Consider the following 25,933-nt stretch of genomic DNA (forward strand, 5'->3'; position numbering starts at 1 on the left):
TTATTATAGCTCATTACATAGGTATACGTAGGTTGTTGAAATAATTAAATGAGATGTTTTAAAGTGTCTTTGTTGATTTTCAAGTCTTTGTGGCCTTGACGCTGCTGGGTTGAAGAACGTTAAAAAGTTGCACATTTTCTAGTTTGAATATAGAGGTTTTTGGTAAGGCAATACCACTGTGAAGTTTATTACTAAGAGAAGTTCCAGTCTTAACAACTCTCAGTTGATTGAGGCAGTGCTTATAGCCTTGTTGGAAAGAAAAGAAAGAAAAATACATATATATATATGTGTGTGTGTGTGTGTATATATGAAGAGCAAGACAATGTATACCAAAGTGTATACCTAAGAGTAGATATCTAGCGCTGGCAATCAGTACTCAGCAAGATCTACCAAGGTGTGCATCGTGTGGCAAAGGGAGTTAGGAAAGAAAGAGGCCAGTTGGAGCTAGAGGAAATGGGGAAAGGAGTATGAGAGAAATCTTGAAGATGGGTAGGGTATGAGCAGATGATGAGTAGACAAGACTGAATTTCTAAAAACTGTAAAATACATCTAAAACATTTAAGTCTTGCTCTTCTTGTTGCCATCCTCTGATAAGAAGTTGTGTGATGGTCAGGTGTAGTGGCTCACTCCTATAATCTCAGTCCTTTGGGAGGCTCAGGCAGGAGGCTGGCTTGAGCCCAGGAGTTCAAGACCAGCCTGGGAAACAGACTGAGACACCATCTCCACAAATTTTTTTTTTTAATTAGCCAGGCATAGCGGTATGCTCCTGCAGTCCTTGCAACTTGGGAGGCCAAGGTAGGAGAATTTCTTGAACCCAGTAGGGCAAGACAGCAGTGATCCATAACTATGCCACTGTACTCTTGTACTGCAGCCTGGAAGACAGAACGAGACCCTGCCTAAAAAAAAAAAAAAAAAGAGGGGCTGGGGGTGCCACACCAGGTGGACGTCTGATTTATGAAGCTCCCCATCCACCTATCTGAGTACCTGACTTCACAGGACTGACTCCTACAGCATCAGATACACAGCTTCTCCTAGCATGATCTTGATCTGATCAGTAAACAAGAAAATTTATCTCCCATAGTTCTGGGGCCTGTTCACCATCTACAACCACAGAGCTGTCATAGCTGCCATCTCTACTTCCATCCCTGTAATTTCACAGCCCCAGTTCACAGCCATGAATGAACCACAGTGCTTCTACAACGAATCCATTGCTTTCTTTTATAACAGAAGTGGAAAGCATCTTGCCACAGAATGGAACACAGTCAGCAAGCTGGTGATGGGACTTGGAATCACTGTTTGTATGTTCATCATGTTGGCCAACCTACTGGTCATGGTGGCAATCTATGTCAACCACCGCTTCCATTTTCCTATTTATTACCTAATGGCTAATGTGGCTGCTGCAGACTTCTTTGTGGGGTTGGCCTATTTCTATTTCATGTTCAACACAGGACCCAATACTCGAAGACTGACTGTTAGCACATAGCTCCTTCGTCAGGGCCTCATTGACACCAGCCTGATGGCATCTGTGGCCAACTTACTGGCTATTGCAATCGAGAGGCACGTTACGGTTTTCCGCATGTAGCTCCACATGCAGATGAGCAACCGGCAGGTAGTGGTGGTCATTGTGGTCATCTGGACTATGGCCATCGTTATGGGTGCTATACCCAGTGTGGGCTGGAACTGTATCTGTGATATTGAAAATTGTTCCAACATGGCACCCCTCTACAGCGACTCTTACTTAGTCTTATGGGTCATTTTCAACTTGGTGACCTTTGTGGTAATGGTGGTTCTCTATGCTCACATCTTTGGCTATGTTCGCCAGAGGACTATGAGAATGTCTCAGCATAGTTCTGGACCCTGGCGGAATCGGGATACCATGATGAGTTTTCTGAAGACTGTGGTCATTGTGCTTGGGGCTTTTATCATCTGCTGGACTCCTGGATTGGCTTTGTTACTTCTAGACGTGTGCTGTCCACAGTGCGACGTGCTGGCCTATAAGAAATTCTTCCTTCTCGTTGCTGAATTCAACTCTGCCATGAACCCCATCATTTACTCCTACTGTGACAAAGAAATGAGCGCCACCTTTAGGCAGATCCTCTGCTGCTAATGCGGTGAGAACCCCAGCGGCCCCACAGAAGGCTCAGACCGCTGGGCTTCCTCCCTCAAACACACCATCTTGGCTGGAGTTCACAGCAATGACCACTCTGTGGTTTAGAACGGAAACTGAGATGAGGAGCCAGCTGTTTTCTCTTGGAGGATAAACAGCCTCCCCCTACCCAATTGCCAGGGCAAGGTGGGGTGTGAGAGAGGAGAAAAGTCAACTCATGTACTTAAACACTAACCAATGACAGTATTTGTTCCTAGACCCCACAAGACTTGATATATATTGAAAATTAGCTTATGTGACAACCCTCATCTTGATCCCCATCCCTGCTGAAAGTAGGAAGTGGAGCTCTTGCATTGGAATTCAAGAACAGACTCTGGAGTGTCCATTTAGGCTACACTAACTAGACTTTAAAAAGATTTTGTGTGGTTTGTTGCAAGTCAGAATAAATTCTGACTAGTTGAATCCACAACTTCATTTATATACAGGCTTCCCTTTTTTATTTTTAAAGGACACGTTTCACTTAATAAACATGCTTATGCCTATCAGCATGTTTGTGATGGATGAGACTATGGACTGTTTTTAAACTACCATAATTCCATTTTTTCCCTTGCATAGGAAAACTGTAAGTTGGAATTATCTTTTATTTAGAAAGCATGCATGTAATGTATGTATGCAGTATGCCTTACTTAAAAAGATTAAAAGGATACTAATTTTAAATATTCTAAGAAATAGAACCTAGACTTGAAAGCCAGTATTTGTTTAGGTTATGAGGCAAACAATGCTCTAATCACAATATTAACTGTTTAATTAAAATGTTGTAACAAGTATAAAACAGGGAATGTAAGTTTTTTACCAAAGTGATATGTATTCCAAAAAAGTCATAGAAGATGAAGCACTGTAATATTGTTCCCACATATTTAAAATACCCAAGTACATTCTAATTACCAGTATACCAGAGGAAAATTTTCGTAGTCCTTGTAAAATAATATACTCATCATAGAAAACTTGAAAAATGCAGAAGTGTATAAAAAAGCAAAAATGATTACTGATAATATCACAACCCAGAAGGAACCACCTTTAAAAAGCAACCCCTATGTATGCCTATGTGTGTATTGTATATCTTTTTGACATAGTTGGAATCATACTGCAAACAGTTTTACAAGTAGATCCTTTTCATGGCAAAATTGCCACATTTTCTTTTGAGATGGAGTCTTGCTCTGTCGCCCAGGCTGGAGTGCAGTGGTGGGATCTCAGCTCACTGCAAGCTCTGCCTCCCGGGTTTACGCCATTCTCCTGCCTCAACCTCCAGAGTAGCTGAGACTACAGGCGCCCTAGTTTTTTGTATTTTTTAGTAGAGACGGGGTTTCACCGTGTTAGCCAGGGTGGTCTCGATCTCCTGACCTCATGATCTGCCCGTCTCAGCCTCCCAAAGTGCTGGGATTACAGGCTTGAGCCACCGTGCCCGGCCAGCACATTTTCTTATGGTATTAAAAGTTTTACAAAAACATAAAAAAAAGTTGCATTTGAATATGAAAAGCTGCATTTTTACTTTTCTTTCCAGGGAATATAATATCATCCAAAGTGCATGGCCTAGAACAGTTTTTGGCACATAGTAAAGACTCAATAAATATTTGTTAACTGAATGTCTGAATACACACTGGGCTTTATAGGAAGACAAACTTGGGTTCAAATCTCAGCTCTCTTATAATGTGTAACCTTTTAAAGGTTACTTATCGTCCCTATGGTTCATCTTCATATTAATAAATTGATACTCTAGGGAATCCAACCACTTAACAAATAGATGCACTAGGGTTGTTATTCCATAGTGTATCCATTTATAGTTTTGCATCTAAGTGTGGCATAGTGCTTCCACATGGTGGCATTTCAATAAATGGAATATCCAAGCATTTTTCCATTTGCAGCATAGCTTTCCTAATGATCTCAGTTAATATTCTTCATGAAGTGGATACATATTCCTAACATGAAGGGCGTTCTCATATCATAGAGACTATGCCAAAGAACATTATGCCTACAGCTTCTTCCTATTTTTGGATACACTCCTTAGAATCAAGTACAAAGTTTAGACTCATTGAGTCAAGGGGAATGAACACATCTACGGGAAAATCAACATTTCAAAGGGGTCATACAGGAGGTAGTCTCAGCTAGTGACAGAGTGGAGCATAACTACAAGAGCCCACATTCAGCTGATGAATTTAGATTGAATTAAAAGATCAGCTTACACGTGTCAGCAAATTCTTTTTAGCAAAGTTGTTTTCTGGTGAAAACTCTTTCCCAGTTTTAAATTAATCTTCTGCCTTCCATCTTGCAGCTCCCCCACCACCTTCACCTCCCAAACTTACCATCATCACATCTGGGGTTTCTTCAATCCCTGATTAGTGAATGATACCGTCTGAGACTGGTGTGGCTACTGGGTGTTGGTTAATCACTTCCTGTACAGTGTGTGGGCCCGTTCTCGCCACTCAGATGCCCTGGGTTTCTTTTTCTATGTGTTTATCGTATAGGTCATGGAGGCTGATTCCAGTACAGCAGAAGAAGATAAAATCCATAATGCTACAACAGTAGATGGTGTTTCTAAGAGTGAGATGTAAGCACATAGAACTCTTCTTGGAAGCAAATGGTGTGTGTGTGTGTGTGTGTGTGTAAGCCTACATGTTTATTTTATCTCAAGGTTTTTATTTTCTAGTGTATCCATTTATTCAACAACACTTCATGTTAAAAAATAAACTCATAATCTACCTTCTCATATTTGTTGTCTTCCAGAGTTATTTAACTTGGCAAATGGCACCACCATCCATTCGACTGGACAAAACTTGAGAGCCACCCTTGACACCTCCTTTCCCTTCAGCACCCCTCTACCACCACATTCAATCCATCCAGGAATAGCAGGAGATAGAAGGAACACAGGGGAAGCAGGAGACTAAGGCTGTTGGCCTCATCCGCTACCTCCTGGCCGACTGAGGACAGATGTGTTAGATAAATCTGAGAACACAAAGAAGCACAGAGGTTCTATTCTGCAACCCAGTAAAGATGAAGAGGAGGAAGTTAATTCCTAGGTGCCTATACTGCGCTGACAGACAGATGCCTGTCCCTGGTGGCTCCAGCACAGTCAGGCAGAGGCAAACTCTAAGGCTCCCTTTACTGAATTGCCTTTGTTTCCAGTGAAGGAGAACCCAAGAGTCCAGCAAAGGAGTTCTTGACATGACAAGGGTGAAGAATCTGAGCACCCAGAGCCACTGAATGAAGCAGCCAAGCCAAAGCCAAATGGGAATCTCATCAGAGTTGTCTGATGCCAGAGAGAGCCAAGGTCAGGGTGAGTCAGCCAGAGGGTGCTCCCAAGCTCTGACCCACCCGAGAGGGGCCAGATCATGTGTTACACTTCTTCAGAGGCCAGAGGAAGCACAGGGCACAGGCACAAAGACCCTAAATCTTCCCCGTGGCCCTCATGAGGTTGCAGAAACCACCACCACCCCTCACACGCACATCTGGACACACCAGACAAGGATAAAACAGAAGGAGGAAGAATGTTATCTGAAAGATTGAATCATTTATCCGAAAGGGCTTAATGTAAATATACTTTAATATTGGGTTTAATATTGATTTAAGCCTTAATTTGAACACAAAATTTCTCTTTGCTAACCAGTTGGGTATGGGCTTCAAAGGAAGGTTATATTAGGCGGAGGAAAAGTAAAGTATGTCTTCTCTGCATATCCAAGTTATAGTACCAAGTTAATACTGTGCGTCTGACACACAGGAATAAAGAGACCATGAAATCAATTGCCCCAAATCTTAGCAGTTTAGAAAAACCAGGCAGATAGTTGCTGCAGGGTCGGATGGGTCACATTCCTAAAGCTCCCACAGATAGGGCTGACTGCAGCTTTCACAAATGTACAAAACATAGGAGGAAATTCAAAGAGCCAACCAGGATGGTGGATTCCTAACTCTTGGTCAGACCCACCCTCTAAGTGGTAGCTCAGCTAGTCTGCCCATGGTGGGCACCAGGCAACTTTCATAGAGAGGGGATATGCCCACTCACGTCCCCTCCTGGGCAATACTTACAGGCATGTCAGCAAAAACACTTGTTTAAAATAAAGAGTCCACAATATATGATGAACCATACACATGTTTCAAAACTGTGAAGCATAAATATACTTATTGCAGGGAAAAAAATAGTGCACAGTGAAAACAACCACATGGGTCTGGCATTCACTACCTGCTCCTTCCCGCTAGAACAAGCCAAAATGACTTTGACATTCTCTTCTCTGAATCCGTTCTGCAATCTCTTCTTCAGTAATCCTTGTGATTCTCCCATGGATCTCCTGCATGCTGTGCTGGATCACATGCCACCACGATCCCAGCTGGTCCACAGGGCACATCCTGTCACTGTATCAGGTCTGAAGCAGTAACTGTCAGTGAGCTCTCTCGGTCCTTCCTCCTGCAAAGTCTTCATCTTCCTAACCCTGACCATTACTGTTCTTGTTTCTAATTGCACATCAAATGTAATGTGTAGGCCGTATTTCTCCTCCAGTGAAAATCTACTTGGTCAAGTGCCTGCTGCTAGTAAATCTAGCTAGTAAGGTTAGTAAACCTCTGCTCTTCATCATGCTGAAAGAGATGGCCTTTATAGCCCTCTTTAACTGCTGATGGGAATAGGACAGCTTCTAGGCTGGCTGCCTCGGCTCCCCCATCCCCATTATTCAGAAGGTTTTAGTCTAAATCTTTCCTGCACCCCACTGTTAAGTGTCCTGCCAGATGCAGCAAGGGGACTTACAATCACCCATTTGTGCACTCCATAGACTTTTCTGCTTAGTTCTGTAATTCCCTCTGCTTATGTAGATGAAACCCATTCTTACACTTGGACGCTTACCCATGTGCTTAGTGCTAGTAATTCTGAGCACTCAATATTGTCATGAGAAAATACCACAAGATTGCAACCCAACTCTCTGGACAGGCAGGCCTATCCTCCCCTCAATAGCATATGAGCTCCAGGAAAGCTGGAATCTAGAATGCCACATCCCAGTGTCTTGAACTGTGTCTGACATGTAGTAGGCACCCAATAGACATGGGTCGAACAGATGATTGAATTGATGAGTAAAAAAAACAAGAGGCATGTTGTGTCTTCTGTGCACAAAATCCCACCTGCAAAGGAACCTGTATACAAGTTTCTTTTTTTGTTAAAGGCCTCCCCTTACACCTTGCCAGCCCCGCACCTTTTTTAATACACAATTTCCTGGGAAAAAAAATCTCTGCGTGATCTTTAAGCATTGCCCTTGTGCTGCCACCTTCTTTGCCAAAGGCAGGAAAAACTCGTCTATCGAGTTTCCCTTCATTTGAGCAGAGGCAACTATCTACAGCTTTGGAACTATGGCTCTCTCACCAGCAGCTGAGCACTTTGATCTTCATGCCATTCCACAAACTAAAGAGGCAGAAGCCAAACCGTAGTCTGGTCTCAGCTCTCCTAGCCTCAAGCTGCTTGAGGCAGAACCAACCAAAGGGCCAGGCATCCGTGGATATCTGGCAGAGGGGGCACAACCTTCTCTGGACTCCAGCAGCTCTCAGCAGTGCTCCTTTGAGGTTCTTTGTCCCCAGGGAGTTTAGTATGTGCTGCCAAGAGTTTCACTGTCTCTTTGACTATAATAAGCCTCTTAACTTAGTTAAACCTCAGTTTTCTTGTCTATAAAATTAGAATAACAATAGTATCCGCATCATAGGATCATTATAAAAAATAAACAAGACAATATACATAAAGTGCTTGGAACAAAATAAGAGCTCAATAAATGATAGCTATTATTATTACTGCTTGGTATGGTTTGTCCATGCACTTTTGTTGTAAACAAATAAACAAATGCAACCTACAATCTGAAATAAATGGAAAAAGCTCACCTATCACTGTTAATTCATTCAACAAAGACTGTATCAGGCCCCAGATGAGACAGGGAAGGTTTGCAGAGTATCAGAGTTGAGTCTTTAAGTCCTCTGGGTCTTCACTTAATTTGATCCCTGGAGTCATAAATACTCTCTGTTTGCATTTCTCTCTGTGCCCACAACTCAGCTGAATGTAATCTGTTTCAGGACACTTTTGCGAACTGGACACATCTTAGACTGGATCCTTTGGAAGGCAAATTCTGACATTAGCGTTTAGGAAATTTGTAAGAGAGTTCTCTAGGAATTGATACCTGTGGAAGAGAGAAGAAGAAAGCAGACTGATCAGAGGGAGAGTCCAACAAAGCAATGCAGCCCCAGCAAAGGCCTCAGAAGCCCTACAGACCTGTCCCAAATTGGAGAGAGTAGGCTGGACCTTTATACCTCCAAGCTGAATGACTCACTGGATGCAGGCTGCCTCTGGAAGGTGTGGCCCTGGGTGAGACAGTTTTATTCAGCCAAAACAATCCCTAGCCCAGAGATGGCTGTCAGCTGAAGGTGATCTTCTGGGAGTACTCCCTGTGGCTGGGAGAATGATTTCTTCATTTCCTAAAGGGGACTTGGGTGGTGCAACATAACATGTACCCTATACTCCCGCTAAAGATATGTTGAGCTCCATCTGCTTGACTCCTGTGCTTAGCTCTCAACTGATACATTAACATGAATGGGAAAAGGGGAGAGGAGTTTATCAGGCCCCATGGAAGGAATTTATCATGTTCCTGAACATTCAACCTCATTAACAATCTCTTATACAGATTGGGAGATTCTCCTCTCCAATTTCACAGCTTGAAGTCCTTTCTTCATTGCTAAGCAGTCCTGGCATTGAGACTAGAAGTCAACAAACTTAGGGGGATTTGCAATACACAAGGTGAATCAAAAAACGTAAACTAGGAATCGTGAAATAATTTGGGTGAGGGAGTATTAAGCTTATAACCAGATTGGTCTGGGCCCAGTTTAAGACAATTTTTGATACTTCTGTCGCATATTTTGAAGTGAGAGGAAGGTAAGCAGAGTTCAGTCTCGCTTAAGAGAAAGAGGAGATGGTTCCTTGGGTGGCCAGGTAGATCCACCACTGTGATCAGTCTGGCGCAGTCTACCTTAATAAAATGTGGCTGGTGGTTGTGCTGTCTGTGGCATGCTCCAACAAGACCAAACTCAAGATATATTGAGCGTAAATGCCTATTTGAACAAGTGCTAGGATCACACAGTGGATTGCAGACATGTCTTCAATTAAAGCTGCTCTCAGGAAACTACCACTGCCTTCTACCCTAAGAAGAAAATATCCAAAAATCAACCCTGAACTGAGACTTGAACTTGGATTTTAGGCTTATAACAGATTTTAATCAGGGTTTCTGAGTCTCCAGGATATTTTTTAGATTTCTCACTATTGAACACTAAAACCTTTATGAATTTTAAGAATTACAAACAAATCCAGAAATAATTTTAGTAAGTTTGTTTATTGTAATGGAATAGGTGAAACAATTCTGAAATGAGAGTATATGTATTACAGGATTGAGAAAGGAGTGAACAACATATTGATGTTGTTAAGGTTTAGGGTTTCACTGTGGAAGAAGGGGCATGCAAATATGAATAGGAAGAAAGCAAGAAAGAATCCAGTGGGGGTGGAAATGGAGATAAACTCATGATTTCTAAAACATGTGTATGTGTGTGAATATGCATGTTTTATGTGCACAAATGTATGTAGGTATATGTATGTATGTTTATATATATGCATTTATTTTGTAGCTCTGTCTACTGAAAGCATCAAAAAGCAAAAACACACCGGTAGCAAAGAGCACACTTAGTGCCCAGATCTTGGTATCTAATACCATTCCCCAGTAAAGGGAACCAGATCCTCAGAGAAATGGCTGGTTCCAGAGTTGAGGTGGGGTGGGGGCAAGATGAACCTAGAACACCTTATTACGTCAAGAAGTAAGGACAAGAGAGGGAGAGAGACAAAGAGGGGAAAAGATTAGAACATATCACAAGGATGCAGGAGTCAGAGTGACTCCCACCAACCAAATCCATTAAGTATAGTAATCAATTACAACTCATTGGGAAAAAAAAAAAAAAACAAAAAACAGGAATTCATGAATCCTCCCCAATAATGAATAAGTAAGTGGAGAAGAGAGAGCTCTTGCTTACAGTAAACCACCAAGGACCAGCTAATAAATGTGGAGGAAGGGCTATAGCTAGAAAATGATCATTTTACAAGCTTCATAGTAAAGATAGGCAAGGATCATCAAATGAAAGCTAAATCTAGGGGGAAATTTTGACTAGGAGCAAAATATTTTGAACTATCTTTGTTTTCCTACAGACTATTATTAGGTTGGTGCAAAAGTAATTGAGGTTTTTGTGTTCTCACTCATAAGTGGGAGTTTGACAATGAGAACACATGGATACAGGCAGGGGAACATCACACACCAGAGCTTGTCAGAGGGAAGGGGGAGGGGAGGGAGAGCATTAGGACAAATACCTACTGCAAGTGGGGCTTAAAACCTAGATGACAAGTTGATAGGTGCAGCAAACCACCATGGCACATGTTTACCTATGTAACAAACCTGCACATTCTGCACATGTATCCTGGAACTTAAAGTAAAATAATAAATAAATAATTTCAAAAAAGTAAGTGTGGTTTTTGCCATTGAAAGTATGTAACAGCACAAAACGCAATTACTTTTGCACCAGCCTAATGATTAGTTGCAAGTAAGGAAAAAAATTGCCATTATAAAGTGGAGACATTGAACAACACCTCAACTGAGTGATCGAAATCAGTATTGCCAAGAGGGACAGATGGACGTCATGAGCAACCAGATGTGATACCCAGAGAAGGACACACCCAGGCAGTGTTGTTGCCAGATATGTACAACCTGAATGTAATCATAAAGAAACATCAGAAATCTAAAATGAAGACTATATTATTAACACAAACGAGAGAAGAGTTGTATTCTTTAAATGTGTCAATTTCATAAAAGACAAAGAAAAGGTGTGGATAAAGACCAAAGGTGGGCAATAACAAGTGTTAGGGAGGATGTGCAGAAATGGAATGTCTCATACACTGCTGGTGTAATTTAAAATGGTGCAGCTGGCCCGGTGCAGTGGCTCACGCCTGTAATCCCAGCACTTTGGGAGGCCAAGGGGGGTGGATCACGAGGTCAGGAGTTTGAGACCAGCCTCACCAACATGGTGAAACCCTGTCTCTACTACAAATACAAAAATTAGCCTGGCGTGGTGGCAGGCGCCTGTAATCCCAGCTACTCAGGAGGCTGAGGCGGGAGAATCACTTGAACCTGGGAGGCAGAGGTTGCAGTGAGCCAAGATCATGCCACTGCACTCCGACCTGGGTGACAGAGTGAGACTCTGTCTCAAAAAAAAAAAAAAAAACAATTTAAATAAAATGGTGCAGCCATACCATTTTGCCAAATGATCTTGCAGTTCCTCAAATTGTAAACATAGAGTTACCATGTGACTCAGAAATTCTGTTCCTACACCTATACTCAAGAGAAGTGAAAATATAAATCCACACAAAAACTTGTACATGAATATTAATAGCAGCATTACTCATAAAAGCCAGAGGTGGATAATAGGCAAATGTCCATTGAATGACGACTAGATAAACAAAACATGCTGTATCCATTCGATGGGTGTGAAGTATTTGGCCATAGAAAAGAATGAAGTACTGACACATGCTACAACATGGAAGACCCTTGAAAAAATGATTTTCTAATGTTCTAAGTGAAAGAAACCAGTCCCAAAGTGTCTCACATTATGTGACTCAATTTATATGCCATGCCCAAAACAGGCAAAATATAGGGACAGGAAATAGATTATTGCTTGCATAAGTCTAGGGGATAAGGGGAGTGATTATTAATGGGTAAGTGTTTGGGGTTGGAGGTGAGAAAAATATTCTAAACTTAGGTTGTGGTGATGGCTACAGATTCCGTAATACACTAAAAGCCACTGAATTGTACACATTAAATGGGTGAATCTTGTGGTATGTAACATACCTCAATCAAGATGGTTTTAAAAGTTTGTTCTTTATTTAAAGTATTTGGGTAACAACAACATTTAGCAGGAAAACTTATCTCTGTAAAAAGCAATTTTTAAAAAATAAAGAAATAAAACACACACATACAGAAAATGATGCATCAGGAGGCATGAAGACCATTTGTGACCTTGGCAAAAGCAATTTTACTGGAGAAGTATAGACAGGAAGTAGATTGGACTGGGTCAGAGGAACGGGAAGTGAGGAAGGAGATGGATACCTTTGCGGTGTGGACTCTTTCAAGGAGCTTCCATGTGAAGGGAAGAAGAGTGATGGAATGACAGCTGGAGAGGCATGTGGAACTGGAGGTTTTCCTAATATTGGAGACTGTCCACACAGGAGTTGAGAGAAGATAATCCACACAGCAAGGTCCAAGAAAAGTTACAGGATCCAGAATCCAAGTGATACCAAGAAGCACACTTCCTCTATAGTGCCAGAAGGAAAGAAACAGGATAGATGCTGGTATAGACGAATCTGTTATTTGGTTGTGTTAAAATGAGGAAGTTCCAGTCAGCTAGCTTCTTTTTGCTTAAAATCATGAGATTTATACATTTGGAAAGGAGAGCTTTCTTATGGAGGATTGCAACCTGCAGGTTGGGAAGCAGGATCTGGCTGAGACCAAATGCAGATACTTCTAGAGAGGAATGGTGGGGCAGGAATTTCATTAATACGTATGTTATTAAATAACATACATATTTAACAGGTTATAGGAAGAGCTATGAATATTCATGAAAGATGGTAGGTACATGTACGATAAGCAAACACACATGTAACATATGTCCCATGTGCGCTAAGGGTGGAGACAACCTTAAGATGCAGTAAAACTAGGCTCTATATGTCAAAAGGAGAAACACAGGACACAAAGGCACTTCGTGTGCACCCTCAGTAAACTGGCCAGAACCACTGGATGGTCATGGATCACGAAGGAATGCTTTGTAAGCTGGTAGCTGTCATGTCAAAATTGCAAAAAGGGAGGGGAGTCTACCCATGGTGTCAGGTGGTTGGTTGAAGTCAGTGGAGGGATGAATCTTCCCTTATTTCTTTTCCAGGGCTGGCTTCTGTTTAACTCTTAGGAAAAAAAGTCTGGTAATGGTTAGCAAGAAAGGAGGCATTGAGACACGATGGGCCTCCCTTCTTGTCATGGTTAGGAAACAGTTTTCAAAGTTTTTCTGGGGTCTCTTTGGCCAGTGGGGTGTGCTTAGAAGGTTAAGGAGCTTAGGATTTTATTTTTATTTCACATTTTTGGATCCACAGGATCCAGAACGTAGGGAGGGGGAGGGTAGCTTTGGGGTTTGAGGAGATTTTATATCCTGATCTTGGCAAATGTAGTGAGCTTCTCTGAGCCTGTTTCCTCCTCTGTGAAGTGAGGAATACCATGGCGTGTTCTTTTGAGGATGAAATGAGCTAACATAGGCAAAACGTGGAGCAGAATGACTATCACGCAGCAGCATCTCAACAAATGCTAGTTTATTTTTTAACTTACTTCCATACCCTTGCTCATTCTGCCACCACCCCCAAATATGTGCAAAAATAAGAGTTTCTTAAAGGCAATAACCCTATTTTGTTCATCTTCATGCTCCACTAAATATAACAATGCCAGACACATAATATCTGCTTAATAAATATTTGTTTTCTAAATTCAGATCCAATTTCTCTTCACTGAGTAGCTGTTAGGTATCCATCCCAATGCTGGGAATTTTCACCAGTGTCACCTCATTGACTCCTCGCAGCTACACTGGAAGAGAGTGGTGTCATCGCAGCTTGACAGGGAAAGGAACAGAAGCCAAGAGATGTTAAGTTATCTGGACCAACAGCTCATTCCAACAGTAATGACTTTTCACTTATAGTTGATAGCTACCTCATTCTGTTTTTTATTTAGTTTTGTTGCCATTGTTTCTCCCCTCTGAGGCTGGCTTCTAAGCAAGCCTCCAGGACACTGCCTAGAGGACCCTGTGTCAGCCTCAAAGGGGAGGGAGCCTGGCATTCTGCTTGCCCTTCTGCCTGCTCCCTCCCCCAGAGTCGCCCTCCTTCTTCTTCCTGCCCCTCCCTGGCCAGACCTGACCATGCTTAGCACCATGGTTAGGAGATGTGAAGTCTTCTTACTATTTTCAGACCCGATTGAAAATATGTAAGGCAAGAGATTAAAGGATAGTCTTAAAGACTAGTAAATTATCACTCTGAGCAAGTGGAACTCACCATCCAGTTTTGGCACGATAGCAAAAGCACGGTAGAGCTGAGGTACCCAAATTTTACTGCAGCTAGAAAGGAGAGTAGCGAGATCAAGAAACTGAACATTTTGCTATATACGTTCTGGTGCTTTTATGTTTGTTTTGTTTGTTTGTTTGTTTGTTTTTTGACAGAGTTTTGCATTTTCACCCAGGCTGGAGTGAAGTGACACGATCTCGGCTCACTGCAACCTCCACTCCCCAGGTTCAAGAGATTCTCCTGCCTCAGCCTCCCGAGTAGCCGGGATTATAGGCACCCACCACCACATTCGGCTAATTTTTGTATTTTTAGTAGAGATGGGATTTCACCATGTTGGCCAGGCTAGTCTCAAACTCCTGACCTCAGGTGATCCACCCACCTTGGCCTCCCAAAGTGCTGAGATTACAGGTGTAAGCCACCGTGCCTGGCCTATGTATGTTCTATGTTTTTAAAAACTTTTCAAAATTTTAATAGTGAAAAACTATAAACATACAATTATACTAGTATAATTGTATACTTTTACAATATACAAAAAAAGTATATTTGTAAAATATACTTTTACAAAGACCCAATGGAGAAACTTACACTAAATCAATGTATACAACAGTTAGCAAGATATTGCCATTTCACCTTCATCTATGTATGTTTAATGCACTTTCCTAATTTACTATCATTTCACTCTCTACTTTGCATCTTTTAAAAATGGGCATTTATTTTTCACCCAACCATGGGACTATTTTTACATCAGGCAAACATAACAATCTCTTGGTATCACCTAATACCAAATTCATATTCAAATTTCTCTGGTTGTCTTATGTTTTTCCCTTCCTTCCTTCCTTCCTTCCTTCCTTCCTTCCTTCCTTCCTTCCTTCCTTTCAACAGTTGGCATGTTTGAATCACAATTTCAGATCCACACACTGCATTTAGTTGTTATGTCTCTTAAATCATTTTTAGGTAATGTAGTTTCTCAAGCCCTTCCCTTATATTTTTAAAGCCAATGCTTAGGTAAGAACCAGGTCCATCGTCCTGTAGAAAGTCCCACATTCTGGGTTAGTCTGTTTGGTTCCTTATGGTGAAATTGAACTTGTTCTCTCTCCCCTATAATTCCTGTCAACTAGAAGCTGGTTTTAAACATGTAATCAGCTTCAACTATTTTGGCATTGATTTCTCCAGGTGGTGCTGTGTGCTTCACAAGGGACTGCAGCAGAGGCAGCAGTGCTGACAGTCCCACTCTCAGCCCGTTTCCTCCTTTGTAAGGTGAATAGTATCCTAGGGAGTGATGCTGAAATTGATCAGTGGGTTCAGATGGTTGCCCTGTCCTTTTCTGGGGTACAGCAACTGTGTTCACGAAATTACAAAAATCAAATTAAGAATACTCTTTAATTCATTTGAAAACAATTACCTGTATCTGATTGTGCACCTGACACTCTTGAGGAGAAGATACAGAGATAAATAAGAAATGCTCCTCCTGTCCTTGAGAGAACTCTGGGATACTGAAAAAAGTGTGAACTGCCCTGGCTTTACCCCATGAATGCCATCTGCCTCTCTGTAGATTCACAGCTCTGTAAACACTTATAAAACACAGCCCAGGGACCAGACATTGTCTTGCTTGGTGCCTGGAGTCCCCCAGGACTTTCTGGAAAGCACTTACCATAAGCTTTCCAGTTCTCCCTATGGGAATTTGGAGTTTTTCCAAACAATGTCCAGGTGGAGTCCTCTTTGAATCCTGAAAAGTTTGATTTCCTAATTCCATATAATTGGATTTTTTAATCTATATGTTAGATTTTAAAAAGTGAAACTTTCGCCTCCCAAGGAGTGAAAGGGTCTTAAATGCAGTTGCTTTAAAATTTCTATGTGTTAAATCACCATGCAGCAACATGTGGATGGGGAAGGCCTAAATCTATACTTGACAAAATTTAGAATTTTAGAATTGGGTCAGCTCAGCTTTTACGTGCTGTCCAAATGCCTTGCCTTTCTGTTGCTCTCAGTCTGCTCAAGGCCCTCAACAAAACTTCTCTGCTTGAATTCAAGAGTATTTTGTATTCAGCTATTGTGTGAGGAGTAGATGAAAATGTGGAGTGTAACTCGCTGCCAGAGTTAACACCTGAGAGAATATATGTCAAGTGTATTCCTGGGCTCTGTATTCTTTAAAAGAGGCTATCCTGAGTCACCTGACACCAGGTACCCTTCTTGGAGCTGAAGGGGCTTGGATGCAGCTGAGGGCTTTGTGGCCCCAGCAGGACCGACATTTAGGGTCTGCTTCTGTCTCTGAGTATTTGTATATGGATATACTGTATATACCTTTAAAAGTAATGAAGGCACTCTTCATTGCAAAAACTCCCTCTGTTTGCTTTTCTAGCTATGTTTCCCAGCCAGCTCTACAGCTAGAACAAATCGTTTTCTCCTCCACCCCTCTTTTCCCATTTCTCCTCCTGAATTTCTTGCCAGTCATGGAGACTGAAAGAACAATGACACATCAGCTCCCCTTGCTTGTTGACAGAGGAGACTGCAGGGCTATAGCCTCCTTGACTGCCCCACCCACCATCCTGGGGACCTCCTCCAAAGGAGAGTTCACCCCATCCTCAGCAGGGGTCAGGTTGAGTTCATCAGAACACAATGCCCCTGACAACTGCCCTGGAGCCTGAAGAAAACAAAGGTGGGGATTTTGCCTCCCTCATAACCTGCATTGGAGCCAGACCTCACAACACCAAAGGCCAGCAGCTCCCACACCCTTGCATCATACCCAATCACATAGTTTCATTCAGCCTCTTGCTTTGTTGTTAACTTCGGTTCGTGTACCAAATAACCCATCAAATAACCTCCTCATGTGTATGTTTGAGGACATGTGAGAAAATTCTAAAGAATATCCAAAGTAAGGGAAATAAAAGTTTTCATTGCTAGGAGGGTGGGGTTCAGGTGGAAGCAGGGTCATTTTGCATAGGCTCATATGTGTGATGTCTATCCTGCCTGTACACATCATGTGTGCCTCCGATGGCATGGAGGTGACAGAAAAAGCTATGAATGGCTGCAGTGGAGAAAACCTCAGGTCACAGAAGGTCTTTTCCACCAGCTTGTCTCTTCTTTTATTATCTTTCATAATAAGACATTTTGATTTACTTGTAGGCTCTTACATTCGGGTCATAAATTAATACTTTTCTGATTTAAACAAATTTATAATTTCTAAGAGCCAGACATTCTCCCACTGAATCACATGCACATTTTGTACATTAGAAAGAGGGAGCAAGAATGAGAGAAGACCTGTAAAACCTAAAGCATTATCAAGGACCTTCTATGTGCTCAATCCGTTTCCGGGGACAGGGTGGTCTGGCTCTTTCTACTGCACCTGGGATCAGCTTGTCAGCCAACCACCTTTGTTGTAGACTCCACCCCCTCATACATAAATTAGAGAAGAGAACATTATCTTCATAAACATGTTGAGAGATTTAAATAAGAGAGCATGTGTGGAATATTGGCTGCTAGTAGGTACTCAGTATTCATTGGTCCTTTCTCCTATCATGCTGAAAAGTTGAAAGCTTTTTCAGAAGTCATCAAATCAGTACAGTAATTTGGAACATGGGCTTTGAAGTCCTACTCCTTGAACTTAAAACCTGCTGCCCTCTCTTATAAGCTCTCTGACCTTAACATTTCATTAGCTCTGCTAGGCCCCAGTTCCCTTATGGGGAAAGTGGAGATGGTGACAATATCTATCTCAAAGGGCTGTTGTGAGGCTTAAATGAGATAACAGTGCTTGATACATGGTAAGTACTCAACAAATATTAAATACTATATTCCAGAAGCTGAGAGGCTTGAGAATTCAAGTAATACTACACCTGCTACTTGACTTTGTCATCATTACAAACTTACTTTTCAATTTGTAAAAATGCTTCTGTTTTTACCTAAGAGGAGAAAAACCCATCTATTAAGGAGCTACTTGAGCTGAAATGTGCTATCAGAAGCCTTACTCTTGATGGATTGTGGAAAGGTCCATTCAGCAGACAACCTGGGATATGAACTAAGTAACATTTTTGTGAACTCTTCTCACTCTAAGGTTAGGCCCATTGGGTGTTCTTCAGGGACAATGCATGCTTTTGTTGGGGATTGACATCTAAAAGTGTTTGACTGTTCAGTACATGTTGTATGAAGAGTTGCTTTACTAAGATTTAATAGCAAATTCCACTGTGGATTTCCTGCCAACAAATCTATAAAGCTTTGTTTGAGACTGAAAGCATTCAGTTTTTCTTTAAAGCTGGGAAGTGCTGGGTGTACATTAAAAAGAAAAAGAAATAAGAAGGAAGAGGAGAAGAAAAAAAAATGTTTCTTAGGTATAGAGTGAGTGTTTGGTGTAAGAACTGGCTGGCCGACTTCAGAGGTGAACAATTAAGGAAAGTATGAAACGGCCAAGATTAAGAGTGGGGCAATGCTGGGGAACAGCTCCACTGACTCCCATCCCAGAAGAAATAACCTAGGCCCTATTCTCTGCCTCTCCATCTACAGCTTCGTTCCTGTCCTGAGCTGATGTGATGACAAAGCGTCTTCTAGGCCGTTCTTACCAGAATATATCATTACATAACACCTGCTCAACATGCAGCAGCTGCTGCGGGTGTCTCTGATTAATATCCAAGACTGGAGCTCCAGAGTTAGGCTCAGGAAATAAACATGTGATTTTCATGCCAATGTTCATAGATGGCGCATGGTTAAAGAGCAGTTTTGGGATTATGCCCCCGAGGTTGTACCCGTGTTAAACCACCTTGTATTTATTTTGGAATATGCAGATTAAAAACAGAATTACAGTGTCCATCAATAGAGGACTTTGTTTTTAAAGATGGATAAACATCATAAATACAATACTGAGTGAAAACAATGGATTACAAGAGGATATGTAACTACATGAAGCCATGTATGTGAATTTTATAATAAAACTATGCTATATATTACTTACAGAAGCAAACACATACTGGAAAGTACAAAACCATGCCCAGAAATCATGCACACCACCTTTAGGATAGTTAGTTAGCTCTGAAAAAGGATAAGGGGGGTGAAGGAAAAGAGTGAGAGGGATGGGAGCAGGAGCTTACCTGTATCTAAACTATTTGTTTTCTAAATCCGAAATAAAGAGATCTGAGACTGATACATGAAAATGTTAACATCTATTAACTCTAACTGTTAGGTGTAACGGTATCTGTTATACATCCCGTACTTATCTATTGTTCTAATATTTCATAATGTAAAATTTTTAGTTAAAAAATGGCATATCTACACAATAGAATACCATGCAGCCATTTAAAACATAAGGGAATTCTATATAGGTTATCAAAGAAATGTGCACAAGAAATATTTTAGACCAAGAAAACAGGTTGCTGTATAGTAGGAGCCTATGATCTGTTTTTGTTTAGTATCTCACACACACACACACACACACACACACACACACACACACACACCACACACATCTCTTTTGAATTTGTGTCCCTAAACCATTCCAATGGGCTCCATACTCCATATTTTATGCCTGAAATCTCCATTTGGATGTCACTCCAGCAATCCAAAACCTACTAGGTCCAAAACCAAGCTCTTGATCTTCTCCTCCAGATGTTCTCACCTTCTGTTTCTGCTCTTTCCCATCTCCGGATGTGCCACCACCCTTGCCCGGATGATCAAGTGAAAATTCCAGGAGTTGATGATGATTTCTCTCTTTCCCTCCAGCCTTGCCAAAACTTTTACTTGCCCAATCTCTAATCCGTCCTGTCTGCCCATGTCCCTGCCACCCCCTGATTCATTCCCCTCTTACTGAGAAACCTGCAGGTGTTCTCTGGCCAGCTCTCCTGGCGTTCAGCTCTGGCCAGCTCTCCTGGCATTCACTGTTGCTCCCTGCAATCCTTTCTCCACATAGCAGCCATAGGAGTCCTCTGAAGACATAAATCATTTATATCTAAAACCCATTAATATTCCCATTGTTCTCAACTCCTTAATCACGAGTCTGGACCTCTCACCTTCCCCAGCCTAATGTGGCAGAATCCATCTCCCCATCCACTCCTGCACTCCACTCTGGAGTACTTGCATTTCCCTAGGGACCTCACATGTCCCCCTGCCCAGGGCCACTGTACATGCTGTTCCTCTTGCTTCAATGCTTAATTTTTTCTTTTGTAATCATAAATAACCCATACTTTTTTTATTATACTTTAAGTTCTAGGGTACATGTGCATAACATGCAGGTCTGTTACATATATATACATATGCCATGTTGATGTGCTGCACCCATTAACTTGTCATTTACATTAGGTATATCACCTAATGCTATCCCTCCCCCTCCTCCATCCCATGACAGATGTGTGATGTTCCCCTTCCTGTGTGCAAGTGTTCTCATTGTTCAATTCCCACCTATAAGTGAGAACATGCGGTGTTTGGTTTTCTGTTCTTGCGATAGTTTGCTGAGAATGATGGTTTCCAGCTGCATCCATGTCCCTACAAAGGACATGAACTCATCCTTTTTTATGGCTGTATAGTATTCCATGGTGTATATGTGCCACATTTTCTTAATCTAGTCTGTCACTGATGGACATCTGGGTTGGTTCCAAGTCTTTGCTGTTGTGAACAGTGCTGCAATAAACATACGTGTGCATGTGTCTTTATAGCAGCATGATTTATAATCCTTTGAGTAACCCATACTTTTAATTAAAATGTCCACACCAAAGGAAAATCAAATAAATGTATCTATTTGTTTGACTTTTCTAATACTTAATAATATTTTATTTAATTTAGCAAATACCCATTGTCTGCCAACCATGTTCCTACCTCTGTGTGAGATGTTTTATTTCCCTTGTTCAGCTTTCAAATCTCAAGCCCAATTGCAATAAGCATTATGTAAGGGCTGCCATTGTGATTACAGCCTTTAGTACAGAAATATCTACAGCTGAGCCTATCTCTGCCATGATTCAACAGAAATGCAAACACACTTTCGGTTCTCAGAGAACAGAAAAACTTTTTCCCACAAAGCTATCCTTTTAGGGGGACAAGGCTACACAGTCGCCATTGCAATCATTCTTTCTCTCATCACACACAACTACAAGCCCAAAACCCAAGCAATTTCACCATGTTCCCATTGACCACTTGTTCTGAGATTGCTGCATCAAGCCTATTTTAAACAGCTCCCTGTCGTTAACTTTTTGTGTCTAGCTTCGGGGTGAGAGCCCACTGTGATCAGTTTCTGGGATACACAGCCAGGTCCCCAGTGCCCTGTGAACTCTGCCTGTCAGAGCTGGTTGTCTCATTGGGCAGAGTTCAGATAAGTGACTCATTTCAAAATCGTTGGGGCAAACATGTACAAAGAGAGTATGCATGAGTAAGACCTGAATTCTCTGGGTTGATTATAGATATTAACTCGAGTAATTTCTTTCTTTTCTTTTTGGTTCCCTAAAAGACCTGAGCATACTAAAGAATACTCAGTGACCGTCTGACTAATCGTGGGATGTATGGAGGTAGTTTAGCATCGTGTGTAAAACCATAGGCTTTAGAGCCAGAGAAAGCTTGCTCAGTATGCTCTTTCCTTCATGACTCGCCCTTTGCTTTCAGAGAAATTCCTACTCATCCATCAACACCCACCTTAAGAATCACTTCTGGAAACATTTCCCCAATGCAATCAATCTGAGTAGGCAAATATTTTTTTTCTTGGTTCCCAGAGCATGCCTCGTAAGTCTAGGTTAGCACTTGCCATACTGTCTCATAATTATTTGCTTACTTGTATGCCTCCCTGTTGAATAACTAGGTCCTCCAAGACCAGAACTGTACCTTACCCTTTAGCATGAGGTCTGTCATGTATAACAGTAGTCAACTATGAGAGCACAGTGGCCAGTCAGATTTGAGTTTAAATCCTGACTTCGCCTTTTTTTTTAAACCTATTTGATCATATGAACTTACTTAATCTCTCTAAGCATCAGCTTTCTTATCTAAAAGGTATCCACCTCTCCGTTGTTCAGAACATTAAATTTGTCATTGCACATAAATATTTGACATGGTAACGGGTTTGTGTTGAAGAATTTTTCACTTTCATTTTTATTATTAACTTTATAAATGTTTGTTAGACAAATTAATAAATGTACCACGAAAACCTTTGATGATGACCCTTCATGCCAACTGAAGATGGCATCATGAATGAAATGTAGTAGAAAATGTTGGCTGGACGCAGTGGCTCATGTCTGTAATCCTAGCACTTTGGGAGCCCGAGACGGGCGGACCACCTGAGTTCAGGAGTTCAAGACCAGCCTGGGCAACCTGGTGAAACCCTGTCTCTACTAAAATACAAAAATTAGCTGGGCTGATGACATGCACCTGTAATCCCAGCCACTCCGGAGGCTGAGGCAGGAGAACTGACTGAGCCTGGGAGGCAGAGGTTGCAGTGAGCCAAGATCACGCCACTGCACTCCAGCCTGGGTGACAGAGCTAGACTCCATCTCCCCCCTCAAAAAAAAAAAAAAAAGTCATTGATATAATGTCAACTTTTTAATTAAAATACAACTAAAAATATGTGGGTTTTAAGTGGTCGCTTGTGGAGGATGCTTGTTAGAATAAAATAGGCTAACTTTTCTAAACTGCTCCTTGAGTTATGGTAAAAAATAAAACTCATGAGTTTAATGCTGAAGGTCTTATAATGTGCGTTTCGTAGTCTACCTGTTTGGGCAAGTGATTTTCTCCGGGAGCTTGCATGAGACAGCTTAATTGATGGTCATTAGAATAGATGCAACTGATTACACATTACTTAAAAGTATTTCAGGTCTTTTTTTTCACTTTGTAATCTTCTACTGTTATCCTTCCTTGGCAACTTTTCTGCTTACTCCTGATTGAAGTTTAAGAGATAGACACATTTTCATAAAAATTTACAGCCTCTCATTCTGCCTCAGGCACTTCACTCTTTCCTTATTTGCAATAATAGTGGCACCAATTCTGGGAATGCCTACTGGGTGCTAGCTAGACAGGGTGCTCAATGACAGACACACCAGTTCGCTCCTTTTCTCAGAATTCTAACACAGTCTCCCAACACAGCAGATTCTCTGTTCTATTATTTCATTGTTTATCATCCATCTCTCCTTCCCTTCCACCTCTTACCTCCTTGAAAGGTAAGAGCCCAAGGGTAAGGATCTGTTTTGTTTTCCAGTATAACCCAAGAAATTTAAACAATGCTAGGCACATAGCTCAATAAATGTTTGTTGACTGCACTTCATACAACCCTGAAGTAGGAAGTGTTATCTTCACTTCAAGGTTGGGGAAGCTGAGTCCCAGAGACATAAAATAAACAGCCCAGCATCACACAGCTAGTAAGTAGCAGCTGTGTGATGCTGGGCCCTTGGCCCCAGGTGGGTGTGATTCTAAATACTCTACTTTCTACAGTAGGGCATACCTTGTTGCAATAGAGTTCTCTTCTGGAATGCATGCAGCCCATATACTTGGGATGGCTTGAGACAGGATTTGAGATTGAGGATTTGGCAACACCAGAAGTGCACGAGATTTTGTTATCAGATCTAGATAAGAAGGTAGGTTAGACTGCTGGCAACAAGGAAGGGGCTTAGAGCAATGGTTGTTCAGTCACAAAACACTCTTTGCTCTGTGCTTAAACAGAATTTCCTGGTCTTCCGAGAGCCCCATTTTTCTTCTGTGTGCCTCAAGTTAATATGATCTCCCTTGCCTCTTACAGACCTCCCAAACTTTCTCTAAAGGTTCATAGTGTCTGGGGAGAGATTCCAGTTTTTTTGGAGAAAGGTGCTTTATAAATGCCAGGTATTATTAAGTATATTAAGTTATTAAATGTATTATAATGATCATTCATTTCTATTCATTCCCTTTAATATCAGGTCTTGGTTCCTGAAACACTCCTATTCAAAACTCAAACTTATTTCCTCTTCAGCTCATTTCTTCAATTCGCTGAAAGTAAAGAGAATATTTGCTGAGTTCCACATTGTTAATTTGGATGTGGATTTTGGTGAATGAGCCAAATTAAGAAACCATGACTTGTCGTGGGAGGTTTGCTACCGTCTCCTCTTCTCATCGTATGCATTCCTAGACAAGCTCTGCCAATTCCACAGCTTCAGCCACTGTTTACATGCCGATGGGTCCCCAGTCAGCATCATGCTCCCACTTGGCTTTCCAGACTCCAAACTTATTTTTGCAACTGTCTTCTGCACTCCTCCACCAAAGGGGATGTCTGAAAAGCACCTTATATCCAGCATGTGCAAAGCCCAACTGAAGTCTAAGCATCCCTCTGAATTCTTTGTCTAAATGAACGGTACCTGTCATCTTTTACTCCTCCTCAATTCTTATTTTCTCACCTCCCACATACGGGCATCAAATTTGGTCCATTCCAAATCAGAAATGCTGCTCACATCTGTTTCTTACTCTCCATATTTACAAACACTGTTTATAATTCTAGTTCCGGCCCCAATTCATTGTTTACCTCCTTCTAGGTTCTTCTGCCCATAGTCTCTTCCCTCCACACATGGCCAGCACAGGACAGATCTGATGATGTTACACACATCTTCAACTCTAGGATCATCAGCTTGGGCCCCAGCCTATCACACTTACATCACCACCTATTCCAGGCAAACCCTATGCTTCAAACTCTCCATCCTTCCTTAAAATGCAGTGGTCTTCATTTCTTCATTTCTCCATGCTTTTGCACACTCTGTTCCCCTTGTCAGGAATGCCTTCCCCCTCTTTGCTGCCCAGCAGCCTCCCATACATCTTTTAGGTCCCATCCCCTCTCCTTTTCCAAATCCCTCCAGGGGGAGTGAGCAATACCATCATCTATGGTTCTATATCCCTCGTAAATGCCTTCTCAAAACACTTCTTAATAATAGCAATCATATAGCATGTTATGCAACAGGCATTTTTCTGATCACTTTGCACACTCATCTTATCCTTGCAACAAACCAAGGAGTAATTATTGTCTTTAGCCTCACGTATGAATCAAAAGGCTGAGACCAGAGTTAAATCACTTGTCCAAGGTCACCCAGCTAGGAAGTGGAATTCCCCCATTTAGACTGAGACAGTCTACACCAGAATCCATGCACTTGCCTGATACCCTTTTGTCCTCACTGTGAAATGTATGTGTCTATCTAGACTGTAGGTGTCTGGTTTCCCCAACTCTAAGGCCTGGATAATTATCATTAATGGTTATTTTTCAGGCTTTGGGTGAGCACTGACGAAACTATCAGAAAGTAGATGTAGACATAGATAATAAAATGCTAATTGAATATTAGCTATTATTATTATTATCACCCTGAACTATTGCACCAACCAGTCTCCTAACTATAATCCATCCTTCCAGACCATCCTCCACTCTGCCGCTGGTTGGTATTCTAGAACACAGATGAAATAATAGAATTCTGAAAACTAAAATCCTTCAATGACTCTTGATTGTCTGAGGACACCATCCAAACTCTTTAGCTAGAAACATGGGCTTTTCATAACCTAGGCAAACTGTCCCCTGCAGTGTTTTCTCTGCTGTTCCCCTGAAGGGAACTTACACTCAACCATAAAAAGCACTAGTCATTTTCTGAACACACCTATGACCTGTTTCCTCCCATGTCCTTTCTTTTCTGTTCCCTCAGCCCAGCCTTCCTTTTCTTTTTACCCATTCAGTGAACATC

General features: G+C 41.6%; 1 pseudogene across 1 annotated transcript; it reads left to right on the forward strand.

Annotated features, from left to right (window-relative positions):
- Positions 1-933: 933 nt before the first annotated feature.
- LOC105520506 lies at positions 934-2,652 on the forward strand (annotated as a pseudogene). The gene has a single exon (XR_001003143.1). The product of XR_001003143.1 is annotated as a lysophosphatidic acid receptor 1 pseudogene (transcript).
- Positions 2,653-25,933: the final 23,281 nt, after the last annotated feature.

This window comes from Colobus angolensis, unplaced genomic scaffold (genome assembly GCF_000951035.1).
Source record: "Colobus angolensis palliatus isolate OR3802 unplaced genomic scaffold, Cang.pa_1.0 Scaffold380, whole genome shotgun sequence".
NCBI lineage: Eukaryota > Metazoa > Chordata > Mammalia > Primates > Cercopithecidae > Colobus > Colobus angolensis.